Source organism: Sinocyclocheilus anshuiensis, unplaced genomic scaffold (assembly GCF_001515605.1).
Source record: "Sinocyclocheilus anshuiensis isolate Anshui unplaced genomic scaffold, SAMN03320099.WGS_v1.1 scaffold208, whole genome shotgun sequence".
NCBI classification, from domain to species: Eukaryota; Metazoa; Chordata; class Actinopteri; order Cypriniformes; family Cyprinidae; genus Sinocyclocheilus; species Sinocyclocheilus anshuiensis.
In genome coordinates, this window is record NW_015557186.1 from 28,873 (window position 1) to 34,999 (window position 6,127).

Here is a 6,127-nt window from a genome sequence, read left to right on the forward strand (position 1 = left end):
AACCAAGGAAACGCTTTAAGCGCCACCTGCTGGCAGAGAGTGAATCTGCGTCTCATTCAGCTCATCCGCTGTTTCATGCAGATATTTTTATTTATAGTTTCACAAAACTGAAGTCAAACCATTCTGTTTTTGCTTCAAATTTCGAAATTATACAATATAATTTAGATTAAAAACTGTTCATGTATGCAGCATCTTTGTTTGGATCAGATTAAAATGCAGTGGTTGCCTCTAATTTTAAACGGAAAGAGCACAGACAAAGGCTTAGTTTGTTTATATGAAGAGATTTATTTTATTTGTGTTACTTATATATTTGATTTGGGGCTTGTTTTAAAATTTCAATTTAGTTTTGTTATTTACATTTACATTATATTTAAATTTTGTTATTTAGCAGATGCTTTTATCCAAAGCGACTTACAAATGAGGACAATAGAAGCAATCAAAACCAACAAAAGGGCAATAATATGCAAGTGCTATATTAGTATATTATTATAGTCTTATATTTCAATTTCACAAAGAAACATGCAGCATTTTGTCCAAGCAATAATAAAAGGACACATTTAATTTATAATTTGTCTTAAATCTCATTTTGTAAAAAAAAAACCGTGAATCGAATCGAATCGTGAGTTGAGTGAATCGTTACATCCCTAACATTGACGCCGGTCCTGGATCGGGTTCAGCGCGAGCGGCTCCGGTGTGACTTCAGGAATATTTATAGGTGAATGTGAGTTTTAAGGAGAGAAGCTTGGGTTTTCTTCTGTCTGCCGCTGTGTCGGTTCAGTCACAGAATCACTGAAAGAATCAGAATCAAAATCATGCAGTGTTTTTCTGTTCTGAACTTTCATTTCACTTTTGCTACACAACCAGAATGAAAACACTCTCTGAAGAAGCTAGTGTTTGTCATGATGTCTGATTAAAGCCATTCGTTTGTGACCTCGCTCTGAATCCCAGATCTGACAGTCTTTATTTAAACTCCTTTTATTTTTTCCAAAATTCTATATTTTACATTTTATTAAATTTTTTTCTAGATTCTGTTTTAATGGTTTAATTACATTTTAATAATAAAAATCATTATTTTAAATAAGACATTAGACATTGAAGATTTTATCAATTGGAACAATAAAACTTTAACAATTTATTAATTATTTTAGAAAATTTTAACAATAATAGTTCCCTGTATAAAATGTGTGGTTTTTCAGGAATTCTTGAGTTAATCTGTGTTTTATGATTTAATACAAATTTATATTATCAAAGACAGTGGCAATCAAACGCATAACGATGTAATTAATGAACGAAATTTGAATAATTCACATTCTTTAATTTTTTTTCCAAAAAACAGGTTTATTGTTTAAATTAAAACATGGACAAAATAATTGTGATACGGTGTGATATTCCTCACAAAATTATGTTTTAATAAACAATATTATCATTAAATCATTATTATTGCTTTGAGAAGTGCATTCAGTAACACTTTACTTATAGCTTTTATATATAATGCATTATGAAAGTAGTTTTAATGCATTAATTATGTCTTGAAATGCACCTTATAATGCATTGTATGATCTCATGAATAATTGTAACCACAGTTATAATGCATTATAATACTAATCTATTCATTGTTACACCTTTAGAAAGTATAATGCATTAAAACACACGACAAACAAACCTTCACGTATTATAATGCTTTTACAATTATTTCTGAAAAGATACAATGCATTATGAATATGAATACCTTTATAATGTATAATGATTCTCGTAGAAATGTGTTGGAACGTTTGCTCCACTCGAATCCCAGTTTCTGCCATATTTATCTGTTTGTCTAAAAACTCACAGTGGTGTTGAGAAACGCTTTTGGGTAGAATTACATGATCTTAAGAGTGTGAAGTCCAGGAGTTTTTCTGGTGAAATGGCCTGATGTTTTGAGAGGGTCGTTCCTCATGAGCTGCTGTCAGAGATCTGGACGTGTTTCTGTGTGATCTGATGGACGCAGTGGTGACTCTCAGCAGACTGTGTCTATTCGATGAAAACGACAGAGATTGAGCCCAGCTGGGAAATGTGGGACAGAGATGCTGGAGCGTTCAGTAGAGCTGCTATCGGAGGTATTTCTGACTCACATTTGGCTCTGCTCGTGACTTTCAGCCTGCGATCGGAGCTGAGTCGTGTTTTGTTCTGCCGTTGTTGTTGTGTTCTGTTGTCATGTGTTCAGCGACTGGACCGAGTCCCAACATAATCTGCTCACAAGCTGAAGAACGAATCATAGGCTGAAGCTGCATTTCTCTCTCTCTTTGAGTGAAGGTGCAGCATTGATTCATGTGCTTCTGATCTGCTGCTTCTTCTCTAATACTGCAGGAATGTGTGTGCATGTTACGCTGTGATCAAACCCAAACTTCATTGAACATTAGTCCTGGTCTGGTCTGGTGTATTATTCTTGGTGTAGTCTGGTGTGTGTGTGTGTGTGCGTGTGCGAGAGTGAGTGAGTGTGTGTGTGTGTTCTAGTCTGGTCTGGTGTGTGTGTGCGTGTGCGAGAGTGAGTGAGTGTGTGTGTGTGTTCTAGTCTGGTCTGGTGTGTGTGTGCGTGTGCGAGAGTGAGTGAGTGTGTGTGTGTGTTCTAGTCTGGTCTGGTGTGTGTGTGCGTGTGCGAGAGTGAGTGAGTGTGTGTGTGTGTTCTAGTCTGGTCTGGTGTGTGTGTGCGTGTGCGAGAGTGAGTGAGTGTGTGTGTGTGTTCTAGTCTGGTCTGGTGTGTGTGTGCGTGTGCGAGAGTGAGTGAGTGTGTGTGTGTGTTCTAGTCTGGTCTGGTGTGTGTGTGCGTGTGCGAGAGTGAGTGAGTGTGTGTGTGTGTTCTAGTCTGGTCTGGTGTGTGTGTGCGTGTGCGAGAGTGAGTGAGTGTGTGTGTGTGTTCTAGTCTGGTCTGGTGTGTGTGTGCGTGTGCGAGAGTGAGTGAGTGTGTGTGTGTGTTCTAGTCTGGTCTGGTGTGTGTGTGCGTGTGCGAGAGTGAGTGAGTGTGTGTGTGTGTTCTAGTCTGGTCTGGTGTGTGTGTGCGTGTGCGAGAGTGAGTGAGTGTGTGTGTGTGTTCTAGTCTGGTCTGGTGTGTGTGTGCGTGTGCGAGAGTGAGTGAGTGTGTGTGTGTGTTCTAGTCTGGTCTGGTGTGTGTGTGCGTGTGCGAGAGTGAGTGAGTGTGTGTGTGTGTTCTAGTCTGGTCTGGTGTGTGTGTGCGTGTGCGAGAGTGAGTGAGTGTGTGTGTGTGTTCTAGTCTGGTCTGGTGTGTGTGTGCGTGTGCGAGAGTGAGTGAGTGTGTGTGTGTGTTCTAGTCTGGTCTGGTGTGTGTGTGCGTGTGCGAGAGTGAGTGAGTGTGTGTGTGTGTTCTAGTCTGGTCTGGTGTGTGTGTGCGTGTGCGAGAGTGAGTGAGTGTGTGTGTGTGTTCTAGTCTGGTCTGGTGTGTGTGTGCGTGTGCGAGAGTGAGTGAGTGTGTGTGTGTGTTCTAGTCTGGTCTGGTGTGTGTGTGCGTGTGCGAGAGTGAGTGAGTGTGTGTGTGTGTTCTAGTCTGGTCTGGTGTGTGTGTGCGTGTGCGAGAGTGAGTGAGTGTGTGTGTGTGTTCTAGTCTGGTCTGGTGTGTGTGTGCGTGTGCGAGAGTGAGTGAGTGTGTGTGTGTGTTCTAGTCTGGTCTGGTGTGTGTGTGCGTGTGCGAGAGTGAGTGAGTGTGTGTGTGTGTTCTAGTCTGGTCTGGTGTGTGTGTGCGTGTGCGAGAGTGAGTGAGTGTGTGTGTGTGTTCTAGTCTGGTCTGGTGTGTGTGTGCGTGTGTTCTGGTCTGGTCTGATCTGGTGTGTGTTCTGGTCTGGTCTTATCTGGTGTGTGTGTGTTCTGGTCTGGTCTGGTCTGGTCTGGTATGTGTGTGTGTGTTCTGGTCAGGTCTGGTCTGGTATGTGTGTCTGTGTTCTGGTCTGGTCTGGTGTGTGTTCTGGTCTGGTCTGATCTGGTGTGTGTTCTGGTCTGGTCTGATCTGGTGTGTGTTCTGGTCTGGTATTATCTGGTGTGTGTTTGTGTTCTGGTCTGGTCTGGTGTGTGTGTGTCCTGGTCTGCTCTGGTCTGGTATGTGTGTGTGTGTTCTGGTCAGGTCTGGTCTGGTATGTGTGTCTGTGTTCTGGTCTGGTCTGGTGTGTGTTCTGGTCTGGTCTGATCTGGTGTGTGTTCTGGTCTGGTCTGATCTGGTGTGTGTTCTGGTCTGGTATTATCTGGTGTGTGTTTGTGTTCTGGTCTGGTCTGGTGTGTGTGTGTCCTGGTCTGCTCTGGTCTGGTATGTGTGTGTGTGTTCTGGTCAGGTCTGGTCTGGTATGTGTGTGTGTGTGTTCTGGTCTGGTCTGATCTGGTGTGTGTTCTGGTCTGGTCTTATCTGGTGTGTGTTTGTGTTCTGGTCTGGTCTTCTGGCTCTGTTCCTGCTTCCACGTGGCACTGACCGAACGTCCAGAGCTCTTCTGACTCTGTGTCTCATTCAGTCTCTGCTTTCATAAGAGAGACGCCAGTTTCCAGACCGAGCATTACACAGCCTTCAGGAAGACTTCTGAAAATGAACATTTACATATCAGTCAACATTTACATATACACTATATTTCAGTTGTAGTTATTTTAGTGAAAGTGATGGTGATTTATGCTTTGTTTAGGATGTGAATCATTTCAGCTCTGCTCTCCTCTATCAGTGGACTCTCACCACAGTAAATATAGTAACATTTATAAGTGTGTATATTGAGGTCAAACAACACATTCAGTCATAAAAAGTTCAGTTCAGTTTATCAAACCCAAAACTGTGCCTGTTTTGAATCTGACTCGAGTTCATAACGCTGTGCTTTATGATGGACGGTGGTCAAACGTCACGTGAGAACACTAGACGGTCCGTCATTTCAAAAACAAACGTGTATTTAGTGTTCGTCAGGGCCAGTAAACCAGTGCGAGAATGAGCCTTCTGAATCCAGCATGTTTGTTTAGATCCCATGATGCATTTCACTGCATTCATATACAGACAGAACAGCAGAAGAACCACAGCTGCCTTCAGATCAGAGCTATTATAGTTCACTAAAACTAAAACCATAAAAACAGCAACTTTTGCTACTGTATTTATTTACTTATTTATGTTTGAAATAAACAGTAACTAAAAAAAAATAAAGAAAAATAAAATGGAAAATAATTTCAGTTAGTTGCCAGGGCAACATTTCTCATTTCCATTTAACTTGATGTACTAAAATAACTTTTAGTAATTTTTTAAAATACTTTTTTAAATTAAAAATTGATCTAAAAATAAAATTATAAAGCCATATACATTAAAAAAATATTAAAAATTAAAAACAGCAAAATAAATAAAACTAAGTTAAATGAAAATAAAAATGGAAAATACAAAAGTAACAAAAAAAATTCAAAATATTAATAAAAAACTTTAATAGTATCTCAATTATTCTAAAATAACACTTATGCAGACAAGCTCATTAGCTCATGAGAGCTTAAAACGATGTCAGTCAAAGAGACTAAACAGGAAGTGACATCAGTGACTGCGTATCCTCATTAATGAGCTGAATGTTATTTATTTAACCAACTATATGACAACCACTGTCCTCTAATCCTTCATCTAATGCAACAGCTTGTAATTCATTTTTAATTATTTTACATGCAGTTTTTATGGGCTCATCAAACATTTGTATGCTCATAAACTCAGGTCACACTGATATAAATGTCAGACAGAAATATAAATGATGATGTTGTTTTCATATTTGTGTATTTCATTTCACAGTACACTTGAACTCAGTGTTGTGTGACGTTTATCAGTGGATGTTCTGGAGCTTATATTGATGCCTTTGGCAGATGATTTTATCGAAGGCTCCTGCATCGCTCTGCTGATGGTGTTGTTCATGTCATGTTTGAGCTTTATGTCTGCAGTCGCACAGTCACAGGAGAATCCTGCAGCTCAGAACTCTGATTCGCTCTAGTTTTCTGTGCTTTTGGATTTCAGAATCTACTTCTTTCAGGCTTTTGCCTCATTTGACTCCAGATCCAAACCAGCCCAGAGTTCGGCTGTATCAGGATGCGTTCACACACACACACACACACACACACACACACACAAACACACACACACACACACACACAC

At 40.3% G+C, this 6,127-nt stretch overlaps 1 protein-coding gene across 2 annotated transcripts in view; it reads left to right on the plus strand.

Annotated features, from left to right (window-relative positions):
• fsip1 (fibrous sheath interacting protein 1) overlaps positions 1-6,127 on the plus strand; it is a 30,378-nt gene that overhangs the window by 12,773 nt on the left and 11,478 nt on the right. The window lies entirely within an intron of this gene.